Genomic DNA, 26,580 nt, shown 5'->3' with positions numbered 1-26,580 from the left:
GCTACTTTTCACACCATAAAGATATCTTGTCTAAAACGTTTTGCAATTAGTTTTGATCACCTGATGACTTAACAAGATAGTAATTGACTGCATCATTTGCAAACAATCGAAGTGGACTGTTCAGATTGTCTCTCATGTCATTTATGCAGATCAGTAACAGCAGAGGGCCTGTGAGACTTACTTGGGGAACGCCAGATATTACTGCTGTTTTACTCAATGACCTTCCATTAATTACTAAAAACTGTGACCTTTCTGGCAGGAAATCATGAATCCAGTCACACAAGTGAGATGATGCTCTATAGGCACACAATTTGATTTAGAAGATGCTTGTGAGGAGTGGTGTCAAAAGCCTTCTGGAAATCCACAAATATGGAATCAATTTGACATTCCCTGTTGATATTACTTGTTACTTCATGAAAATAAAGAACTCGTTGTGCTTCACAGGAATGAATCCATGCTGACTGTGTGTCAACAGATCATTTTCCTTGAGACAATTCATAATGTTCCAAAATCCTACTGAAAATCAATGTTAGTGAAATGGGTCTGTAATTAAGTGGATTACTCCTATTTCTTTTTTGGGTATTGGTGTGACTTGTGCAACTTTCCAGTCTTTAGGTATGTAACTTTCGAAGAGCAAGGGGGTGTATATATTGTTAAGTATGGAGCTATTGTATCGGCATATTCTGAAAGGAACCTTAGTGATGTAAATTCTGGTCCAGAGGCCTTGCCCTTATTAAGTAAGTTAAGCTGCTTCGCTACACCAATGATATCTACTTCTGCGTTACTCTTGTTGGCAGTTGTCCGAGATTCAAATTCTGGAATTTTTACTTCATCTTCTTTGATGAAGGAGTTTTGGAAAACTGTGTTTAGTAACTCTGCTTTAGTGACACTGTCATCAGTGACATCTCCATAGTTGTTGCTCAGTGAAGGTATTGAATCTATCTTGCTGCTGGTGTCCTTTACATATGACCAGATTCTCTTCGAATTTTCTGCCAGATTTCAAGACAGAGTTTCACTGTGGAAACTATTAAAAGCATCTTGCATTGAAGTTCATCCTAAGGAAAACTTTAACAATCTTGAGAATTTTGCAGATTTTTAAATTTGACATGCTTTTTTCGTTGCTTCTGCAACAGTGTTCTGACCCATTTTGTGTAGCATGGGAATCAGTACCATCTCTTATTAATTTATGTGGTGTATATCTCTCAATTGCCAATGGCCTTCCCACAGTGGTAACACCGGTTCATGTCAGATCATCAAAGCTAAGCATGTTGGGCTTGGCTAGCACTTGGATAGGTCACCATCGGAGTGTGCTGAGTGCTGTTAGCCAGTTGGGTGCAGTCAGATCTTGTGAGGCCAATTCAGGAGCTGCTTGATTAAGGAGTGGTGGCACTGATCACGAAAACTGACAATGGATGGGAGAGCAGTGTGCTGAACACATGCCCCTCTGTATCCACATCCACCAGCCTTTCTCGAATTCAAACTGCAACTGGTCTACACTAACATACTCAGATGAGAAGGGGAGGAAACTGTCACTTAGAAAGGCATCAAGTGAATTTTTATCTGCTACTTTAAATAAATGTAGTTTGTGTTTATTTTTGGTTGGTTTGGATGTTACAGTATTCAGTCTTGCTACAGTTGCCTTATGGTCACTAATCCCTGTATTCATCATGATGTTCCCTCTTTGCTCAGGATTATTTGTTTCTAAGAGGTCAAGTATGTTTTTGCAGTCATTTACACTTTGTATGGGCTCCTGAACTAATTGTTCAAAATAATTTTCTGAGAAAACATGCAGTACTATTACAATTTATGCCTATCATTTGAGCTTCAGTGCTTTCTATTATCAGTTGGATCTCTGATTGTTTCCCAACACAGCTACAACAATTTACAACTACAATACAGATTGTTGCTAGGTCTACATTCCTGCGCTTGTCTTGTCCTCTTTTAGACTGCTGCCCTTTCTGTAGCTTCCTGAGACCTTTAACCTAAAAAAAGTATATATAAAAAGGAATTTATGTATCACATGCATGAAAAATGTGGCAAATAGTTCCACATAAGCTATTGCTACAAATAGTTCCACATAAGCTATTGCTAACATTAATACCTAAAAGAAATGGACTAATGTTCATCATTTTATAAGAGATGCTAATCATGCAGCCTTCAGCTGCATGATTATAGTTAGTACACCTGTTAAACTCTCCCTTCTCCAGCACAGACATTTCATCCCTTGAATACTTAGTACACAGTAAACAACTGCATCATTCCTCTCAGGAAGCCTGGCACAGACTAAAGCTCCCTCACAAGTCTAGGAGGGGTGGAATTGTGGCAGTGGTGAGGGAGGAGGGGGGGAGGGAGGAAGGGTGGTGGTGTTGGGTGACGTAGTAGGAGTGAGTGGAGTTAGGTGGCCCAATTGCCCTATTTCTCACCAAATATTTGAATTTCCCACCATTTTTTAATTTACTGCCAAAAATTTGAATTTCCCACTCAGGAATTTCTCAGAGGAGTTGTGGGGGAAGCGACACATGCCAGCTAGAGATAACCCATGACATCATCAAGGGACAGAGGTATCTAAATGATCAATTTGCATAATAAATTTGAAATCATAAGTGTGCCAGAACACACATTGTCCTACTACTGTCAATTGGTGTATGGGTAATATGGCAGGAAATTCATATTTTGGCGGGAATTTAAAAAAATTGCTTAGTTGCATTAGTGACGCCAGAGCCCAAGTTCTGAAGCATGGGCACTATCACATTAACACCAGAGACAAAAGATGTTAGATAGGTGTCTGCTGACCTCACTCACAAGTTCTCCTCAAAATATTATTCACTGAGAGGTGTATGGGCACTCGATACTACTTCTCCTAACTCTAAGTTTGGATCTCCCCACCTGAATCTTTATTTAGCACTACAATGAGGAGGGAAACGGTCCTCCGGACACATTGCCGCCACTGGGAGCAGTCTGCATGCACCAGCTGCCTAAGGAGCGCTAGGTCTACCAGTGAACATGCCATGTCATTGAAAGAAACCTCTGCATTGTAGGCAAAGTGCTGTGATACGACGCCACAGTCTGGGTGGTAATGTACCACAGGCTACAGGTATTAGAAGTGAAGTGCTCACACAAAGTGAACTACAGAAGCTATCCTTCGCAATGCTAGTACGATGTTATAACAGCATTGCAACCACATCCCACAAGATATGAGTTAAGATGATGGGAAACTAGAAAATTGCAGCAAACACATTCATACTTTATCCCAAATAACAGGGAATCAAAAGTCACGTAAGTTGAAAATAAGCTATAACTCTCACATATGTTCTTCTTGGAAACGGAAAAATCAAGAGATGCACATTCATCCTGCTGGCAGTGGACACTTGTGCAGTGGCTCAGTGGCCAAAAGTTAGATTAAGGTACTATGATTGTAGATTCACCACAAAAAATTTGTTTTGAATGGCTGGTGGCTATTTCACTGGCATTGACATAACCATCCACCAAAGAGCCATCAAACATGTGAACATATACATATCAGGCATTGTGCAACAATGTTTGAGAATGAAACATGCTTATAAAGAGAGAATCAAAAAGGGCTATAGAGCTTTGGAATTATATAGAAATTTATTGGAGATTACTTACGGAATGTGTAGATGTGTCATTTTGTAGTGAACAACCTTAAGTTTGGTTGGCTGGTTGGTTGATTTGGTGGAGGGGACCCATTGGGTTAGGGAAGGATGTGGTAGGAAGTCAGCCATGCCTTTCAAAGAAAGCATCCAGGTATTTGCCTGAAGTGATCTAGGGAAATCACAGAAAACTTAAATCAGGATGTGCGGATGCAGGTTTGAACTGTCGCCCTCATGAATGTGAGTCCAGTGTGCTAACCACTATGCCACCTTGCTTGGTACTTTAAGTTTGATTCACATAGTGCATCAGTACCCCATTATGCCAGCAGGAGCGCCAGTGTAGTGCACAGTTAAAATGGCTACTTTCACTGATGTGGAGCATAGACATTCCTGAACAGCAATGAGACAACATTTCATATCAGTCGCATGGCGAACACCTACAATTGCAGAATATGGGGCAGTGAAAATCCACAAGCAATTGTGGAACACTTATGTGACAGCCTCAAAGTTAATGTGTTTTGTGGCCTTAGCAAAATGAAAGTGTATGGCCCTTTCTTCTTCATGGAGAAAACTGTCACTGGTATTGGGTATCTGGATGTGCTTGAAAACTTTTTAATTCCACAGATTTATGAGGATGACTGAGATTGGATGGTTTACTGCCAGCCAAATGGTGCAACACCTTATTCCCTCACAGAAGTTTCAGGTTTCATCAATAATCCCTTCCCAGGTTGGTGGACTGGCTGTGAAGGACCAATCGCATGGCCACCTTACTCCCCAGACTTGGCACCATTGGATTTCTTTCTCTGAGTTTGCATTAAAGATCATGTGTATGTTCCTCCCTTACCAAAACATTTAGCTGACATGAAGAATTGAATCTACACTGCCATTGTAAAAGTTAACCTGATTTGTTGCAATGAATGTGGAAAGAAATTGATTACTGATGGGATATTTTTCGTATCGCAAATTGTAGTCACATTGAACCAAAATGTCACTTGACGCTTTTATGTGAAACTTGAGGTTGTTTGTTTCAAAACCACAGATCTACTAATTCTATATGTTATCTCAATAAATTTCTATGTCATTCCACTGTATATTTCGAACTTTGTTCAAAAGTTGACTTATATGAATTTCCATTGTCTCATTGAGCAAGTGCTCACAAAAGTGGGTCTTAATGCCCCCCCCCCCTGTCTGTCATTGCTCAATGAAGATAGAGAAAATTCAAAATTTAAAAACACACTCTTCCTCCTCCACTTTTATTTAATGTAGAAATTTTGCATATAATCAATAAGGGCTACAAAATGAACTCCTTAAAAGAGTTCAAAACAGAGAAACATTCCTATTTAAATTCCAAATATTTGTTGAATAACCAGCTTGCTTTGAAAAAAAAAGTTACATTTCACAGCTCATGCTAATAAATGTGTGTGGTGGAACTGTATCTCATTTAATAAAAGTCCAGTCAGTCTTCCAAAGCACCAGAGGCGAGATGCTCCTCTGCTCCAATGCAAACATCCATGTGTGCAATTGAGGAAATGTTGGTGATGAGCAGGGACGAACTTAATAAGTGTACTACTTGGAAGCACTCAGCTGAAGATCGTATCCAGAGCCTCCTACACAATGAGTGGAAAAGAAAGGTATTAGATGAGCATGGGGTGAATACTTTTAGACATAATGGCAATGTAGTGGGATGGGGTGAAGATGCATTTCAGAACTCATGCAGATAAATGCTTGTGCTTTAATTTAATTAATTAATTGATCAACTAATAATTCCCACCCCCTGATGACATCATGAGTTTTTTCCCATCCAGCGTGTGTCCCTTCTCCTACCACTCCATTATCCTCCTCCCTCACCCCACCCCTGGAAATGATGGGAAATTAAAATTTGGTGGGAAATTCAAAAAATGCTGAGAAATTCAAATTGAACAGTGGGAATATCAAATCTTGTGTGTTCACCTTGAGATTTAGAGACTAACTCACCTAGCTCACAACACTATCACCAGAGGGCGCTGCTGGCCCTATTTCACTTCACTCTCCTCCCCTCCCCTCTCCTCCTTCATCTGAAAATTGGTGGGATAAGGATGCAGTCTCTGCTGGGCTGCTGGATAGGATGGATGTAAGTCTTTATTTTGAACGCAATGTGGTACTTGTTGATCTAAAAATGAATAGCTGCTGCTAGGAGGAAGATAAGGATGGGTAATAACTATATTAGAACAGCGACCCACTGTCCCCCAGAGGGGGGGAGGGGGGGCGGTCTGGCAGCAATGTAATATGCTGCTCTACACCCTACAGAAAAGTTAAAAAACATAATGAGAATAGAAACAAACAAGAAAAAAACAGACAATAAAACGATGACATTGTAAAAAAAACTGTAAAATGGCGTTAAGTTGTGGAATTTAAAATATAAAAGTAGACAGGCACAATTAAAAAACACATGGCGACAGTCTGGTTTCTGTTCGCACAAGATAAAAAACATAACTAGCGACAGTATGGCGACTGTTCGTAACACTAACAGGTGAGGCACAAAACTGAACACTCACTTACAACACCACTATACAGGTGACACGGCGGCAGATGGGGGGAGGGGGGAGGATCCGGACCTACGATGGGGAGAAGGGGGGCAGTCGATGGAGGGAGAGGACATAGAAAAGGGGGGGGGGGCTGGGTGGATGTGAGAAGGAGTGGGAAAAGCAGTGGAGGGGAGAGCAGAAAGGACTCGGGGGAGAGAAGGGAGGCAGAAAGAGGGTAGGCGGGGGAAAAACAGGATGGAAAGGGGGGGGGGAGAGGGAGTCCAGGGAAAGGACAGAGGAAAGGAGGGGGAGGTGAGGATCAGAGTTGTTAGGAGGGATAAATGGAGGGAGAGAGGGCATCATCCTGGAGCTGCACTGTGCTTGTAACATCTTGCCCCTGTATACAGGACTCCTGTAGCAACCCCTTTTCCCCGTCATAGGTCCGGATCCTCCTCCCCCCCCCCCACCCCTCCCGCCCCCCCCCCCCCCCCCCCCCCGCCCCCCACCATCTGACGCCCTGTCACCTGTATAGTTCTGTTATAAGTGAGTGTTCAGTGTTGTGCGTCCCCTGTTAGTGTTACGAACAGCCGCCATACTTATACGTATTTGCAAGTTGAAAGTCACGTCCTATCCAACAGAAACACGGGAAATATAACATATAATATTTTTTACAAAAAAGGAAACTGACCAGCCACCTCAAGTGTAGTACAGCGCCATACACCGAGTGTATTGTGTACCTGAAGAGCCATCCAGGTGAGAAACCACTGGATGCTGGCGGCCAGACTAATCTGCAACTTACTGTTGCTGCCCGACTCACTCGTGACCCCACCACCAACTGCAGTACAATGCAAGTGAAGCACGAGCAGCTGGGACGCATATAACAGTTCCATCACTGACATAGACTCCTCAGTTTAAAAAATCCGAAACGGTAATATTGTTTTGTCAATACACCTCGAATTTCTCGCGAGGAATGTAGCTCCCTCCATTCTACACAAATTATTTTCAGATATAGAAAAAATCGGACCGTACGTTTTCACATCACGCAAGTAACGTTACTTAAGTATTCTCTCATCTGTTATCTGACATGTCCTGCATCACAGGATTAGAATATTAAACTCGTTTTTGGAGTGATAAGAGCATGGTCTACCTCTGTCACAGGATGTCTCCTCACTTTTGAACTCTCATAAAGCAAACAAATGTCTCGTTACATACGAAGTCTGTCAAAGTAACAGCACATAAAAGTTGCAAATACCAGGTTTATACTATATATCACTTTATAAATTCGATAACATAGCTCATTTTATTACGATGACAATCTCTCCGTGTGTAGATCAGATATTGAAATTCGTTAAGATCTCACAGCAGCGAAAAAAATCTTATTACCACTCGAATTCTTGAATAATCTACATGGTATTCCCACCCTCGTTTCCATCCACCCGGTGGCACATCATTGTTATCGAGTTGATATGTTAATTAATTAAATTGATCACGAAAGCCCCCTGGTGTGATAAGTAATTTTTTCTTGCAGTTTGATTTCACTCGCCTGGTAACCGTTATAGACGCTTCTGTGACGTCTGGAGGCTTCCCAAAGTCCAGGTCGTCACTTCCTCTGATATCCAATAGGTGACAATCGGCCAGCCACTGGTGGCCGAGCGGTTCTAGGCGTTTCAGTCTGGAACCTCGCGATCGCTACGGTCGCAGGTTCGAATCCTGCCTCGGTCATGGATGTGTGTGATGTCCTTAGGTTAGTTAGGTTTACATAGTTCTAAGTTCTAGGGGACTGATGACCTGAGATGTTAAGTCCCATAGTGCTCAGAGCCATTTGAACCATTTGGTGATAATCGTCGTGAAATAGCTAAAGATATCAAATGCTGCGTTCTATCTCTTGGTTGTCTTATTGTGCTGGTAGAAGTAAGTTACTTAGAATTCTGGTACACTGCTCCCAAACTAATCCTGCTGAGGGCTGTCAGTCTATGAGGGTTATAGGATGTCTCACATGCTTCTCCACCCCCACTGCTCGATTCTATGACAACAGCTGCCACGAGGTTGCAAACCTCCGCCTGTGTATCAGGGCTGTACCACTCCGAGCCGACAACCCGCTGCTCGCTGTGCTGGACGTCTGTTGATGATTCCATATTCGCAAAAGTTGTCCTATCCTTCTCAAAAGGACTGGGCGTTTAAATGCCGTTGAGTAAACACCAGGGTGTTGAACAATATGCTTCCCCACATCCCTCCTGCAAACTGAAACATTCTGAGATGTGTTTTCGAAATATCCTGGAAAGGCTGACACAGTGAGCAAATACCAGAATGCCTGTCTACTCACTGCCACATCCCAAACGAGTACGAGTCTGCGGAACTAGTTTTCCCTGAGAATACATCCGTATTGAAGCGTTCCTAATGGCTCCTGCAAAATTAGTGAGCAGATCCTTCGAGAACTAAAATGGGAATCCCTGGAGGGAAGATGTTCTTTTCGAGGAAGACTATTGAGAACCGACATTTGAAGCTGACTGCAGAAGAACTCTACAGCTGCCAACATACATTTCGCATAATAACCACAAAGATAAGATAATGCTCGTAGGGGACATATAGGTAGTCTTTTACCTTCCCTCTATTTGTGAGTGGAATAGGAAATGGAATGACTAATAGTGGTACAATGTACCCTCCACCTCATACCATACGATAGCTTGAAATCTAAACATATAAATGTAAATGTAAATTTAGTCTACCTTTTAAGATGTCACTCCATCCATTTCTAGGTACACAAAACTTGTGGAAGAATGTTGTCTCTTACTTATCGAGAAAATAAGAGACGTAACTCTTGCTGCTAATTGTCTATCTGTAGAAACCTTCGTATTAGCTCCTAATTTTCTCACTGCAGTCACCTTGCGAGACATATGTGAGAGGCTGTAATATGCTTGCCCACAGTACTTGCAAGGGAACCTCCCCGTCGCACCCCCCTCAGATTTAGTTATAATTTGGCACAGTGGATAGGCCTTGAAAAACTGAACACAGTTCAATCGAGAAAACAGGAAGAAGTTGTGTGGAACTATGAAAAAATAAGCAAAATATACAAACTGAGTAGTCCATGGGAACATAGGCAACCTCAAGGATATGTGGGCACAGGAGCGCCGTGGTCCCGTGGTTAGCGTGAGCAGCTGCAGAACAAGAGGTCCTTGATTCAAGTGTTCCTTCCAGTAAAAAGTTTAAATTTTAATTTTCAAACAATTATCAGAGTTCAGGCACTCACACATAATCAATTTAGCTCTCCAAAATTCCAGGACATTTTCAGATTTGCTTGGACATATGCAGGATTTGACGGTCTACACATGGAAAAATTTGAAAACGTTAAAAACATATTTTTTGACAGAGCACAGAGAAAACTGTGCGACTGTGAAACTGTTGCATTCATTTGTTGCAGTTTATGTGACAAACTCTTATGTTTTCATAACTTTTTTGGGAGTGATTATCACATCCACAAGAAAACCTAAATCAGGCAAGGTAGAAGAATCTTTTTACCCATTCGCCAAGTGTGCAAGTTAGGTGGGTCGACAACATATTCCTGTCATGTGACGCACATGCCATCACCAGTGTCATATAGAATATATCAGACGTGTTTTCCTGGATCAAATGTTTTCGGTTCCCATTGGAGAGGCACGTCCTTTCGTCTACTAATCGCACGGTTTTGCGGTGCGGTCGCAAAACACAGACACTAAACTTATTACAGTGAACAGAGACGTCAATGAACAAACGGACAGATCATAACTTTGCAAAAATAAAGTAAGTAAACTTTTCGCTCGAGGGTAGAACCAAGGACCTCTCGCTCCACAGATGTTCACGCTAACCACAGGACCACGGTGCTCCTGTGCCAATATCGTCCTTGATGTTGCCCATGAACTTCCCAGTTTGTATATTTTCGTATTTTTCATAGTTTCACACATCTTCTTCCTGTTTTCTCGACTTATCGGTGTTCAGTTTTTCAAGGCCTATCCACTGTGCCAAATTATAACTAAATCTGAGGGAGGTGCGATGGGGAGGTTCCCTTGTTAGAAGAAAATGGCATAGAGCTCATCTCTTAACGCCCCTTTTGTCAGAATATCGCTTACCTGTTGTAATCTCATTAATCTTACAGACTTCGGTATACAACATTTGAATCTAGTTGATTTTGATAAGTAAAAGATGTCCCCCACTATGTTGCAGACCCATACTGATTCTCTCAAAATCCCATTACATTCCGCAGCACTGTTCCGTTATAGAAGGCTGACAGGTAGAGAGCTGTCACGACGAGAAAAATAGCACACTAATGTACAGGAGGAAATTCGCAACCATGGAGAGTATATGTGGATTGCATACAGAAGTCCAAAAACATAACAGCTACAATTCATCAATAGCGAATGACGGTCTATGAATCAATCCGTACATGTCCTAATCTCCTTTATCATGTTTCTATGATTACCACTCCAGAAATACGGCAGTGTGATGGTGACCAAGTCTTTGTCGACAGCATAGTATCTCTCTCTCCATCGTTATTTTTGTAATATCCAATGGAGTAAAACTATGAAGTGTAAAAGCTTTGTCAAGGTTACCTGGTAGAGAACTCATTAAGATTTTACCGTATTTCTCTTTCATCCAATATAGTGGGGAAACAAATACCATCTGCATGTTGACATAGACTCATAGACCATATGTGATGATACCATTAAATATACATGTTGTCAGTCCACTAGTGCAGGCGACCAGTGATCAAACTTGCTTTCATGAACCTGTGTAAAGTCTGGTCGCCTGTACTGGAGAAAGACTGTATCGATTATATCACAAAGAGAGAGTTTGTGTGTTGTTGTTTCATAAGCAGTTTGATACATTCTTTTCCTGCTGTAACACAACCAAGCAGTGTGTGACAACATCTTTGTACTCCGCCAAACATTTTCCAACACGACTTTGAGGTCTGTGTCAGATGCTAAACCAACAATAACACGCTTCATCCATTGGCTCTCACAGAAAGCTGGACATCACATGGTGTAAACTATACTGCTTTCACTGCACATAGAATGATTTAAATAAGAGACACGGGCTGTGTTTCTTACTGAAAAAAATGTGGAAGACATTGCAACATATGGAAACTGGAGCGTTTCCAAATAGCTGTCTGAAGGTGATGACCCCTACATTTAATCAAATTTTCCACAGTGATAGCATAGCAGATGTCTCAATGTTCCGTTTCAAAGAGACCAAGACCATTCCTTATATTGCAGTCATGTACACGATCACTGTTTCGATGGAACGTGTTGCTAACACCAAGACTCTCTCCATCTCAAGTATGTGATATCAGTGAATCATTATGTTGTAATCAACAGTGCACTACTGCACGGATAGGATGGAAAAGACACCGTCAATGTACTGTAATAGGCACCACAGTTGATAGTTCGATCAATTTTAGCAAAATTACCAGCTCTTCTGTAATTTCAGTGCCAGCCAGTGGTGGTGGATGGAATTGGAAGCATTTTACATAAATCAACTGTGCTATCAGCTATGTAGTATTATTCTCATGTCTGGGACCAGTACCAAGAAGGTATTAGCAAGAGAGAAATGATCATAAAACATAACACACACACACACACTCGTAATGATGGACGGCTCTGCACTTAAACATGTTATAACTATGTGATGTGCAACGCCCTTAATACTCTAATGCAGGACATGGATGTCCAACATCTGACATACATCCACGCTATAAATTTTCTATCCCACTCACCATGGTGACAAAATTTAAGATGATAAAACTACTTCCTTCTGCAGCAAAGAAAACCATAGACTCTTTGTTATGCATGCACAATATACTTTTCGTTGGTGTGTAATACCCAGTGCTCAAATCCGATTACACTTCAGAAATTATGCTATGCTCACATCATTCCTATGAAATGATCGCCAGCAATGGAAAATTCATCTTATGAGGAAACAGACAAATGCATAGCACTAGTGTTTGACATGTGAAATTGCACTCTGTGCTGGAATAACTCTTTATACAGGACAACTGTCAAGAAAATGTACATGCACACACACACACACACACACACACACACACACACACACACACACACACACACACAGGGTTTGCAGTAACTCACAAACCCCTGTCTGCGATTTAGAAAAAAAGCTAAAACATTTTACATACATCACTTGTGCTAACAAATCTGAATTATTGTTCAGATATTTGGTGTCTACGCCAAGGAGGTATCGGAAAGAGAGAAATGATTGTGGAACATAAATGCATTCCAAGGGCTACATGATTCTCCCCTTAAAAATACCATAATGCTAGAGCTGTCCAGTTTCCAACCAATCATTAGTCATGTAGAATGCAACGTTGTTAATATTCCAATGTAAGAAATATATTTCCAGCGCATGACATACATTCTACACGCAAGTTTTTCTACGATAAAGTACGGTGACAAACTGTAAGGTGATAAAACATCTACCTTGAATACCAAAGAAAACACCGGATTCTTTGTTACACAAACACTACATAGGTTTCTGAAGTTGTATGATGCCTACTGTTTAGGGAGTTCAAACTCAATTACGGTTCGGAAATTATGATATGTTCACAACCACCATATAAAATGACTGTTGATAGCCGAAAATGCATACAAAGAAACAGTGAGACCTTACGAGGAAATAAATATCATGCAGTTTACCACCGTTCCTGCTAGCCTCCCTCTTGCACATAGAAGTCATGGTCCGATGTGAGGCTGTATTGCTCATGTGTGAGACAATATTGTTGTCTCTAGAATTCCTTCTCTTTCCACTATTAAGGTATTTAGGCCTATATGCAGCATCAGTTCACTCTCCTCCTCCAAAACAAGTAATATTATCGATTTCACTCAATATTACTGGTAATTTTTTTCTAATTTGAAGTATGCCCACTCAACTTCCGTAATTTTACGAGGTTTTCACTATTTTACATACTTCATCGTATTTCCCTCAATGTTCATGTATTTACTTCAGTTTTACATGATAATACCAGGCGTTCCCTCAATTTTACCAATTTTATGTCATTTGTCATATTTTCTTGACACCTTTCCATTTGTATACGCTCTTATTGCTAACATACCCACGTGTTCATTGATTTTCTATGAAAATATTTGAGCGTCTTATATGCCAACCTACTAAACAGTCCTCAGATTTCCCCTCTCCTTGAAGATGCACATGCATGCATTTTGGACAGGATGATCATGAAAAGTATAATAACAGTCACTTCATACCTATAAGAGATTCAATGAGTGGTGCAGATGGTGGATGTATTAGAAAATCAAAGTCTGGAAACAATTGTGTGTACTGCTATGACCCATCAGAGAGCCTGTCTGCAGACTCATGTAGTGCTGCACTTGACAGAGTCTTAAGTCTGGACACAGTTCTACATGTTCATTTGACTACCACCCTATCATGTAGGGGTCTCCAACAAGGATTTGGCATGTGTACAGATTTGATTTCTATTGCTGCTCGGATTTTTTTTCTGTAAGTATTTGCTCTTAGTGCTTACTAGATGTGCTTCGATATTTCTGTTTGTACTGCAGCAGCAACACCGCTTAGGATAGGGAAAGTTAGTTTTGTGCGATATTTGGAGCACGAGTTACAGGCAGGTGCTAGCCATATTGCAGAAAGTTACGCATACCAGCAGTTGCGAAGGCAAATAGAGGCCACAGGGGCCTAGAACTGCCGGAGAGGGTGCACACAGCAATTTCCATGGCGCAAGTCACAAGCAGAAGAGGGCCACTGGCCAACCTAAGTGTCATGCATACGTGATGCAAAGCGGCCCTCTTGGTAAAGCAGTGGCGCACAGCCAAGTATAAATAAGTGCCATTTTCTAACGAGATTCATTCAAGTGTGGCAGCTCTCCTGGACGGCGGGGCGTATCACACCACCGGGCTACATACAGCAACAGATGGGGCGCCAGCGTCCCAGTCCACGCCGGGTTGTTGGTTCGACTCTCTGAGACCGACGCGGGGTCCGCAGCAAGCCAGGCGGGCCACCCTTCAGCTCACTACTGCGGGCAGTCGTCTCGGCTCCCGACACATGCTGGACACTTCCCGAGGCAAGGGCAGCAGATTCGGACGCCAGATCGCGGGTGGTCATTGCCGCCGCGTTCTCAGCTACGCCAGCGAGGAAGAAGCAGCAGCGGGGCCGGCCTACAGCTCCCGGCGGAGCAGCGCTGAATCAATGGGGAAGAAGACTGCTGAGCCGGCTGTCGGCACCTCCTGGCAATCAGCCATTTCATTTAGTGTCATAATAGCAGACGTCGTCTGTCCAGTATGACGTTCGAGCCCACCACCTGCATTATGGTCACAAGATGTGGTGAGTGCTGCCAAAATTGTTCTGTTTGAGATTGGACGTTTTTTTTCTTTTTTGTTTTTTTGAGTATGGTTCCTGGCAAGCCACATTGTACATGTTTTCGTGGGCATAGTATTTTTTGTTGTCACAGTAAGTGTTAGTGTATTTGAGGCAGTAAGATTTTTGTTTGGTGGCATTTGATTACTTTTGTATGTGTTTATGAATGATGATACTGAGTATGACGATATGGAGTTGTAGGAAGTCAGATTATTCTTGTACTTAATCGATTTGTTTCGGGACTAACTGGGAACGAAAGCAATATAGTGGCAGAGTCAAGGAGGCAAGGTGTGTCGGAACCACAAGCGGCGCGGATTTTGTTGGAAAAAGTAGCACAGTTGACAGCAGACAATACGCAGTTGAGAAATGAATTAACATCTAGAAGTGAGCGGGAAACCGCATATGATCAGTCGTTTATGCCTAGGGTGAAGGAGATTGATGCAGCCGCGGTAAGTTTGATTATTCTGTTTTCTGGCAAGGCATCTGAGGATGTGCGTTCGTTTGTGGAGGACTTGGAGACTTCAATGGTGATGAATGGTTGGTCTGACGAGCAGTTGTTACATATAGCCAAGATTAGATTAACAGCTGAAGCGAAAACATATGTAAGGTGTTCTGAGACCTTAAGGAAGGCAGGACAGTTTAAACAGTTCAAGAAAGGGCTTTTACAAAAATACAAGAAACAAAATAGCGCTCGGTACTTTAGGGAGAGGGTAAGTACAATTACTAAGAGACAGGGGGAGACAGTGGAGAAATTTGCAGACAGGATAAGGAAAATTAATGAGTATACTTACGAGTTGGGTCAGAGCGATGAAGTGAATAGCGTTCTGTTGCAGGAGGCTGAGCAAAGAGCACTTGATGTATTTTTGAGAGGGTTACCGGCACATATGTCACGGAAAGTGCGTGAAGGGACTCCAAAAGATTTGTATTCGGCCATTCAGCTGGCAATTCAATCTGAGGAAATAGACGTGGCAACAGGGGCACGCGAGAGGCAAACAGTGTTTACGGCAGATGTGAAATGTTTTAAGTGTGGTCGTACGGGACATGTGCAGAGGCAACGTACCCAGTCGCCAAGGAATAGAGGAAGAGGTGGAAATCAGCAGCGTGCAGGATGGAGAAGTGGAGATAGGAGAGGTGGACAATCGTTAAATGACAGAGGGGGCCAAAGACCCATGTAAAGGGGCTCCCGTTTAATTTCAATGCTACGAATACGTATGCGGCGGTGGAATGTTCAGTGGTTGGATCCATAGGAACTAAAACGTTTAAGATTTTGTTGGACACAGGGGTGCTAGTGTCAGTGACTACTAAAAATATAATGGGACGAAGGAAGCTAGACCCACCACGTTATAGGTTGCGTGGAGTGGGGGATGAGGAGGTCACACCTCTGGGGTCAGTGACAGTTGACTTTCGAATAGGGAAAGTCCGATTTAATGCTTGCATGGAGGTAGTACCATGGGTAAGTGAGGGCTACGACATGATCCTAGGAGTAGATTTCTTGCATCAACATCATGGCAAAATTGACCTTGGACAATGAACTGTGGAACTTGGTGGAATGTTATTTCCACTAGGGGAAACTGTTGTCAATGCATAGCTGTCGCGAGGGGCGTTCAACGTAATGAACAAACCAATTGAACCTCGTACATTAGCATTCAGGCTTAATTCGCATGAGTGTGTGTCTAGTGGCACTGGGAAATCGCTTTGGGTAAGTGTGGAGTCGAATCTACCTGCGGCTACAGTATGTGTTACTGAACCATTGGAGGTTAATGAAGATTTGGGTTCACTGGGTTGTTTTGTGAAACGAAGTGTTGTACGCATACAGGAGGGGAATGACGGGTGAGTAGTTCCCGTGAACGTCGATAATTTTAGCGCTGTAGACGCGAATTTGAGGAAATGAGTTTTAGTAGCAAAGTTAGACGTGCCAGATGACGAAGACTGGTGTTCGGGAGGTAGGCGAAGCGATCAACCACTAACTGGCGATAGAACTGCATTGCGTGACAAAATTATCTGAAAGGACGAGAAGGAGAGCATATGGAAGAATTATTGTGGGAATTTAAGGATTTGTTTTTCCACCAGGGCCGTTACCAGCAACTCCGTTAGTACAACATAGGATACCAACAGCGAATGAAGCACCTGTTTACTGTAAATCATAGAGAATACCAAGGTATTTGCAGCCGTTTGTGGAGGATTTCATTGATCAGCAGCTTGCGGATGGTATTATAGAGCATAGTAATAGTTGCTGGAGAGCGGGCATTGTCATTGTGCCTCAAGCGTCTACGGATGTAACTAAGAAATACAGGTTCTGTTGTGACTAACGATACCTCAATAATAAGACAGTAACCTACGCATACCTCATTCCAAACATATCTGAGACTTAGGATCACTTAGGACAGTGCCATTAGTTTTCTACGATGGATTTGACAAGTGGTTATCATCAGTTAGAGGTGGCTCCAGAGGATCGTCAGGGGTTGTCAGCTTTGGTAGATGCTGCTATGGATTACCTTAGACCAGACATTTCAAGTAACTTCCATAATATGAATTTGACCCTGACTACCCCAACAGAAATAATGTCCATCATAAAATCTTCAAAATAAAAAACATCTAGTGGGTATGATGAAATATCAACAAAGTTAATTAAAGAATGTGATTCTGAGCTAAGTAACATATTAAGCTATCTGTGTAACCAGTCATTTATCAGTGGAATATTTCCTGAATGGCTGAAATATGCTGAAGTTAAGCCACTGTTTAAGAAGGGAGATAAAGAAATAGCATCAAATTTCCGTCCAATTTCACTGTTGCCAGCATTCTCAAAAATTTTCGAAAAAGTAATGTACAGTCGTCTTTATAACCATCTTATCTCAAATAACATACTGTCAAAGTCACAGTTTGGATTTCTAAAAGGTTCTGATATTGAGAAGGCTATCTACACTTACAGTGAAAATGTGCTTAATTCATTAGACAAAAAATTGCAGGCGACTGGTATATTTTGTGATCTGTCAAAGGCATTTGACTGTGTAAATCACAATATCCTTTTAAGTAAACTAGAATATTATAGTGTAACAGGAAATGCTGCAAAATGGTTCAAATCTTATATCTCTGGCAGGAAACAAAGGGTGTTATTAGGAAAGAGACATGTATCAACCTACCATCATCCAACTGGGAACTAATTACATGTGGGGTCCCACAAGGTTCCATTTTGGGGCCCTTACTTTTTCTTGTGTATATCAATGACCTTTCATCAGTAACATTACCAGATGCCAAGTTTGTTTTGTTTGCCGATGATACAAACATTGCAATAAATAGCAAATCAAGTGTAGTCTTAGAAAGATCAGCCAATAAAATATTTGTGGACATTAATCACTGGTTCCTAGCCAATTCTTTGTCACTAAACTTTGAAAAAACACACTACATGCAATTCAGAACTTGTAAGGGGTGTCCCAAGAGTATATGTCTAACATACGATGACAAGCATACACAGACATCCTCATTTTGGTCCTAAATGTATACATGAAGTGCTCCACCTCAGAGTTAGAAGCCAGGTGAAGTGGGGATATAGTCAGATGCTGGATACCATTGTGGATGCAAAAGTCCTCAAACTTCCTTGACACAAATGGCCTCCCATTATTGATCAAGAGGGTCCCAGGGGATTCCTTGGTGGCAAAAAAAATAAAACACATGAACAGTTGCAGTAGATGATGTAGAGGACAGCTTAGCTTCATATGGGAAATTGGACAATGCGTTAACCACCAACCACCACAAGCTGCACAAAAATGGACCACTGAAACTGATGTGCACCCTATCTCAATGGTGCTCTGGGACTGACCAAGGAGAGACCTGGAGCAGCAGTGTAGCCTAGTTCTGTGTACAGGCCCCACAAGCAAAACCCAGATGTTCAGTGTCAAGCTTGATCACCAGCCAGCACACACAACTTAGCACCAATGCATTCATACAAGTCATACCCAAGTGCAATGCATCCATGCAGCCAGTGGAATAGATGAGCATTCAATGCCAGGGGGACAACTGCTAGACAGCATAGCTCTTTTGTGGAAAGCATGAGCACCTAATGGAGAATGCTGAGCCAGTCATACATGAGAAAAATGTACATCATGCTTGATCCACACCCAAAGAGATGCTCCAGTGACGTTTTGGTGGCAACAATGTCTAAAGGTCAATGCCGTAGTCTGAACATTAGGATCAGGAGCTAACCGTACAATCGTGTCCCAAATTAGTGAGTCTGCATAAGAGATAGCATACATTTGGACACTCAAAACATCATTTGCATAAGAGGTGCTGCAGATCAGCCATCCAGGCCACACACAACTGCTCAAGGCACTTGTTGTGTTGGTTAAACTGCAACCATACCGCCACCACCACCACCACCACCGCATGGGTTTGATGACCAAAATTCTGCATAAGTAACTGACAAAGCTCGTTAAGAGATTTTCTAAGGCTTGGAGCAGAGCTTAAAATTCTGGACAACTTCATAGAAACCCACATTGCTGGACAAGAAGGCTGCCTTATCAATAGCCTTATCAACTAGATAAATGATACCCCTTATGTGTAAGTGCAGCAAGAAGTGGGGGAAGGTAATTCTCCCACCTTTTCATAGTTTCACTGAAACCAGAAAAAATAATCGGGGCAGTGAAGAAAAATGCCCAGTGTGTGCCTGGTCCCCTCCAGCTAGGCAAGGATGTGAACCAAGTCTGTGTTCTGGTCTATCAGTGTCAGCTGCAGCTGAAAAGCTGAGCCCACATTGTGGCCCAGTGTTACACTATGAAAAGGGGGTGTAAATTACAACATGAAATTTTTAAGAATGTCCTTCATTGCCACTTTGGTATCGGCACAGGCATGATAACGTTGCTCCTCTACACTGACTGTGTAGTTGCTTCATGGGACTATGGTGGCTTGATAATAGCTGGGCAGCACAGCCCCCTTGAGAGAAAATGAACTTATGATGAGAGTCCATACATGGGAAGCCAAACATCCAAACCCACATAGTGATGTGCACAGCAATAAAATCGGCAAGCGGATATTGTGGGCAGCTTAAAACTAAGCATAGGTCATGAGAACACGCACACACACTCTCACACTGTAACTAAAATTCCTACCTTTGAAGTTCTTAAAAACTGATACTGAGAGGCAAAATTCAGTTGGCACATAGGGTTACCCTCCCACTACTAACCCTTAATGATTTGATGCAAAGCATGCTGGGTTTCAGGCCACTGTGTGCTGCTAGTATATACTATGTATGTCCATTGATCATTATTGACAATGTGGCCATCAGTAGAAAATGGATAATATGTAGACTTTTTGATAAAATAGTTGTGGAAAAGTTTTAAATTCTTAGTTTTTATATGTGACTGTTAACACAGTTCTTATGATTTCAACTGTTTGTTTTTGTAGTTTCATTTCCTACATAAAACTCTGAGTTCAAGTGAACAACAGCATACTCAGCCTCCTCGGCCTGCAACAACAAGAATTCAACAAGAAATTGATGAGGCAGTACAGAGGGAGAGAGAACTGAAAGAAGCAAATGGAATTCAGACATCTGATGAAAATATTGTACATAAGGTAAGTCATTGATGTCCTAAATGTAATGTTTAATTGAATGTAATGGGGTATGCTTTTGGAACATACGGACAAATGGCTCTCTGATGGAGGTGCATGGTGGTGGTGCATATGATGCAGACAGCTAGTCTATTGCCAGAACTCTCTATTAATGATCATACATGAACACAGAGCAGTGCATCTGTGACAGAGAGACAGACAGTAGGCATGGGCGAGGCTCCTGGGATCTGAGCACGCTGGGAGTATGAGATGGGATGGTGAAGCAAAGTGAGGCAGCCAGTAGCCAGGGCTAAACTAGTGGCCCCGACAGAACTACCCAGATATGTAGCTGATGAACACAGAACTGCAAGCTGTAGAGCAGCAGTGGGTGGCAGTGGTTCTCCCTGAGTGTGGAACTGGCTGGAACTTGCTGCATGGTTCGGACCATGAGGTGGCACCAGGTTTCTGACTGCTGGAGCTCAGGCAGTCAGACGGTGGTTGTTGGTTCGTGGCCCAGAGAAACTGGGAGTGGCTGCGTCATGTTAGACGACATCTGGCACCAGCTGCGCATCATACTACAGCCCAACTGTACCAATGGTGACAGGCTGTACCAGGGGTTTTAAATACTGATGCCCCAGCTGAGTTTACAGAAGAGCAGTGTTTCTGTGTTGGAAATCTCTGGAGCAGAGGCTGATGACCAGGGTTCATCTGTTGTGTGTCAATGTGTCAAACTGCAGAAGCTTCTTGAAGACTGTTCCACTTCTAGGTAGTTGGCACATGGGAGTGATGGTACAGAAGTAGAGGCTTATGCTGAATTGCTGCATTGGTAGGGGCACTGTTTGGCCTGCTATCTGTGACTGTGGTCTGATTGCAGTCCTGGGCTGCTTTCCATGCCACTAAAATTCTATACTGCTACATTTCTTCCTGTCATAGATTAATCTGGATACTGGATTACTGCTTAAGAGTTGGGCAGCAACACCCTGCACTTTACATGCTACTGCATGAATTCAGAGCAAACACTTCTTGCTTAATTTTCCCCTTTGTGTGGCCTCTTTCCATTTTAATATCATACGGTATACATGATCTGACTCTTGCAACTCTCAAACATGGTGTGTCAGGGCCCCTTGTTTTGTTTTCACTCCTTTACTCATTCAATGAGACCTAGTCACTGATTCTGACATGACTACTATGGGACTGCAGGTTAAAGAAAGATAAAGGTGGGATTTTGGCAACTCTACATCTCAGGTGACATACACAATATTTATGAGAGTTATGCTAATTCCTGTGTAGTGTTAAGTTAGTGGTGGTGTTCGGTACAATAAATTTTCGTGTCATCAAGCAGGTGGTCCATCATTAAGTGACTATTTTGTGCTGATGTCATCTGATTCAGGGAAGCAAGAAGGGTCAGGTATAGCATGCCATTGAAGTAGGTTAGGTTTTTCATGGGCGTAGTCTTGAAAGATGGGTTTTGCAGTTACATAATGAGCAGTTTGTGTTAAGTGTTGTTGTTCCAGTGATGGTGGCAGGTAACTGGAAAAATGTCCTAAGAAATTGCATCACATAGCATTTATCAACAATCCCTGCTCATGCAGTTATATTTGCTGTACACAGCTGAAATAGCCTTGTTTGTAGCAGATGCAAACTACAACTACTGGTTAGGGTGTACTCACATGACTTGAGGACTGTGTGTGTTCATTTTGTGGGGGACAAACAGTGAGTAGCCCAACTTGGCATTGTAGTTATTCCATGGTGGAGAGTAGTACTTTCTCAAATTCCTTGTTTTCTTCACTGACTAAAGCGACCTAGGAAACATCCCTTATGAAATATCTTTAAAGTTAAAGGCCAAAGGTGTGTAACATGAACACACCATCACTCATTTACTGCCAACCTGTTGCCTTTAAAAGTCTGCATGACTGCCTCTACACAAACCATGTATTTAACAAACAACAAACTTTCTGCACCATGTAACATCATTGATTCCCTTCTAAACTAAATTGGAATACACACTAAGGTTCCACTAACACTCCACAGAAAATTTCACCTAAAATTTCCCATAACCTATTAACTAAACAAGAATGTCTCCTTTGAGCCTGTCTCATGAAAGAAATAGACACATTACCAGAATATACACTCACAAATATCCCTAATAACTTTATTAGCAAACACAAAAAATTAGCTCACAAGGCCGCCTAATGGTTTTACGGCATTAGGAGTGTCAGGATGACTATTAGTACATCCTGCGTCACATGCTTAATTTTACCTTTCCCCCCTTGTATTTTCTCCAATCACTTCCCTTCCCCATTCAGAAGGAGCTGCTGTTAAATACGGCAGTGCTTCCAGTACAACATGAAATAAATGAGTTCTTACTACATGGACAATTGGGCTTTGGGCTGGGCATTGCAGTTTGACATTAACTGGGGACATAATCTCAATTATCTGGTAAGGTGCCTGGTATTTCAAAATTAGCTTTTTAGTTTTTTCTTTCAGCATGTAGGTGTTAGATAACATTACTCACTGCCCAGTGTGGTACATAACCAATTTAGCTTTTTGTTGTGGGGTGCCTTCATGCCATTTTTAAGACTTCATATTCATCTTTCTAATCTGTTGCCATGTACTTCTTAATTTTGTAGCAAAATTTTGTGTGAAGTATACATCTTCACCTAGGGTAGGTGGCATAATTTGAAAGGGAATGGGGTCTTTTGGCTAAAAACCACCTCATAGGGGATAAAGCCCATGTTTTTGTATACTTTCCAAGTTACAAGCTGTCACTACAAATTATGGTAAAGTGTTCAAATCATTGTGACTACTATTCATGAAATTACTTAACATTTTTCCCCTACTGTCCTGTGAACTCTCTGTTCAGCCATTCACTTGCAGGTGTAGTGCACTAATTTGTGACATCTTATAGTGTAAATAATAAGTGTAATTCAGAATGAGATTTTCTCTCTGCAGCAGAGTGTGTGCTGATATGAAACTTCCTGGAAGATTAAAACTGTGTGCCAGACTGAGACTCAAACTCGGGACCTTTGCCTTTCGCGGGCAAGTGCTCTACCATCTGAGCTACCCAAGCACGATTTGTGCCCCATCCTCACAGCTTTACCCTGCCAGTACATCATCTCCTACCTTCCAAACTTCACAGAAGCTCTCACCTGAACCTTGCAGAACTAGCACTCTTGGGAGAAATAATAATAAGTGTAATAATAAATGTAATTGCTTCAATAACTTGGACATACTTGGCAATTAGTACTGTGGTCATTTATTATTGTCTCTGGCATTAGATTTTTAATAAGCAATGGTTAACAATAGTCTGTGCCACCATTTCTGCCTGTTGATTTGATATGGTGATCATGGCCAAGACACATGATTTTTAAATACAGGGTGGGCAAGAAGTCCCCGTACCCCTGTAACTTCTGTAGAGTATGAGATGTTATTAGGCAGGTTGGTAACTTTATTACTACTTGTTGCAATTCGTGTTTACATGTTTCCACAATAGTATTTTAATCTGTAGCCATGTCAGACGTGAGTGGTCGTAATTGCACTACTGAGGAGCATTTAGTGACAAGTGTGTGGGTGCCTGAATGACACACAGGGCAGACAATGAGACAGAATACTACAGTAGTGTTCTAGGAAAGGTGTGATGAGGCTCCACCATGAAAGGTGACACTTCTGGATTGAGAAATAAATGCTTTTGCTTTTGGCAGTGTTAAAGATAAGCCACTGAGTGGAAGGAAGAAGACATGAGAAGAAACGTGCCTGAGTCTCTACTTTGATTGAACAGTCTCCTGTGAAGCCAACACACAATATGCTTTAAATTTGGTATACCAAGGACAAAAATGTGAGATCATATCAAAAGAAATTATAGTCAGACCTTTATGACAGAAGTTCGTAAGAGTTATCGGACACAGACTGGAATGAGTGTGTTTCAGCGTGCCAAGTTTTGTTAACTCAATTTCAAAATGCAGTGAACTATGCCATGGTTATGTTTTCAAGTGAATGTGCCATTTATCACAGCTCACACAATAGAAATACTGTCGTTTGAGCCAAAGAGAATCTTCATTACATGGTCAAGTTACAAAGAAAGCTGCCTCACATAATGATATGGGCAGCGATGACTTCACAACTTATGCTTGGACCATACATTTTTCCAGGACCTGTGAATGGCACAGATTATTTACACGTGTTCCAAATGTTGTTCATACCTCAGCTTGAGGAAAGGGGGCTCACAGAATGCATACGGTTGCAGTAAGGCTGAGTGCCTCCTCACTATGCTCCTGCAGTGCACAATTTCCTAAGTGAGCTTTTTTTATGACGGTTGATAAGTTGTGGTGCATCAACACCACCAGGTTCCTTGAAATGGCCACCAAAACGTCCTGACATCACCACACTTTACAACTCATTATGGTGAGTCATTAAGGTGCATGTATCTGCATGTTGCTATGCTACCAATGAACTGCACAATGCTGTTGAAGATGCATTTCACACTGTAACCCCAGACATGTGTAAAAATATGTCAAGAAATGTGTTAACAAAATGGTGGGGAACCTACTGATATATTGGGCACTTAATACTAAAGTACATAGTTGCGCTAAAACAAATCAAATCAATTAGCATTTGATACTAGGGGTACAGGGCTTCTCACCCACCCTGAGCTTTGTGCTGTTCTTCTGTGTTGACTCAATACATTCTACAGCACAGCATCTAAGTCTGTCAGTGTACCAGTGATACTTCCTTGAACATTGCACAACCTCAAAACCAAATTCACTTAGCCATGAGTTGGAGGTCTGTCTCGAAATTCATTTCAGTGCAATACCTCAAGATCTGCTTCAGTGTGGAGCCTCGTGAACCTATTACCTCTTCTTAAACAAAGGCATAACTTCTGCAAATTTTGGGATGTATTCTCTATAAAATTGCAATCCTGAGATATTACTGTAATTTCTTCATTTGTGCTATACACTGGGAAATCATTTACAGCTTGTATCAGCTGTGAGTTAGTCGTGCACCGTCTTGGCTGATGATATGGCCTGAATAGCAGACTTCCTGTAATACAAAGTGGCGTGTTTCTAAGATAAGGGTCTGTCGTGCCACACACAAGCACTCAGACCTCTTGTAGATGCACCTTATACTCCTGGATGTGTTGGAGAATACAGTGTCATCTCAGTAGACTAAGCATTGTTTTGGTTTCAGATTCTGTAGTACTCCATCTAACAAGTGTTGGAAAGTTGCATTTTTCAAACCAAATGGCATCTGATGATACTATAGTGATCAAATGGAACTGAAAACGCTGTTTCAGGTCAATCCTCCAGTGCTATCTCTAATTGGTGGTACCCCCCCCCCCCCCCCACCAAATCCATGGTGATAAAATAATGGCATTGCACCAGATTGTCTAAGGTCTCTGTAATGTTTGGCATTGGCTATTCATTAGTTATTGCTTGTTGTTTAGATATTTACAGTCACCTGATAAGCCTTCTTACCACCTGTTATGAGAAGCACTGACTAAACACTGGTGCTTTCTTTAATAATTACATCCTAGTGCTGTTTCTTGTACACAAGCAGCTCATTTGTTGTGGAATTCCATGCTGCAATAGTCATGTAGCAGGCATTGTCCATGCAGGTTAAATAATTCTGCAAATTTCTCCAATAATCTCTTCATTTCCACTTTATCACATCCATTTAGATAAGACACCTTTCCCCTTAGTGCAGTTAAATCAACAGACTGCCCTGAGTAAGTCTGGCCACAGCACACTGCATGGCCCAGACCATAAGGCAGTAGCACATTGCTGGCTGCCTGAGCTCAGGCAGTCAGATGGCAGTAAGATGGCTAGTGTAGTTGCATCGGCTGTGCTTCGTGGTAAGGCCCAGATGTACTGATGGTGATGGCCTCTCTCTCTCTCTCTCTCTCTCTCTCTCTCTCTCTCTCTCTCTCTCTCTCTCTCTCTCTCTATTAATAGTTACATATTTTTTCAGTCTCTCTTTTTTTTTACTAAAGACGTTAAGACAGCGGCTATCCTGCCTAGCCTAAACTTAAAAATACGTTCATGTCAGAGAAAACTGAGGGAAAATATATCTCCAACAACAGTGACATGGATTTTCTGTGGTTTCTCTAAATCACTCAAGTATAGAACACTGATTCCTTCATCAAATCATTTTTCTTCTCCCATTATTGTATATGTGTAAATCTTTTTTTAAATTTTTTTTATGTCAATAAGATGTGAAACACTAATCACCCATTTCATTTTTTTTTAATTTTCTTTAGATGCTACATATTTTCATAAAAACATTTAATATCTTCATGATTATTAACAACTGCTGTGGTGTAGTTTTCTCCCTTTCATCTTCAGAGTAACCTAACTGCATAATGTTGTTTACCTGTGCCTGCTTGTGTGGGTGTCCCTCACAGATACTTAGTTCAGAGCAATTTTTTGGAGGGAAGTTCAGTAACTGCATGTATTTTGAAAGGGTAAGAAATGAAATTTAGCCAAGTCAATAGTTAAGTCTCTGAGAGGAGATCAAAGCAATGGCCAAATTCAAAAATTTATACACTCTGAAATAAT

The 26,580-nt window shown here is 41.7% G+C and overlaps 1 protein-coding gene across 12 annotated transcripts in view; it reads left to right on the top strand.

Annotated features, from left to right (window-relative positions):
* LOC126470094 (uncharacterized) overlaps positions 1–26,580 on the top strand; it is a 1,674,514-nt gene that overhangs the window by 698,263 nt on the left and 949,671 nt on the right. The window lies entirely within an intron of this gene.

The sequence above is a fragment of the Schistocerca serialis genome, chromosome 3, assembly GCF_023864345.2.
Source record: "Schistocerca serialis cubense isolate TAMUIC-IGC-003099 chromosome 3, iqSchSeri2.2, whole genome shotgun sequence".
NCBI lineage: Eukaryota > Metazoa > Arthropoda > Insecta > Orthoptera > Acrididae > Schistocerca > Schistocerca serialis.
The sequence above is the reverse complement of the archived record's forward strand: the minus strand, read 5'-3'. Positions and strand labels throughout refer to the sequence as shown.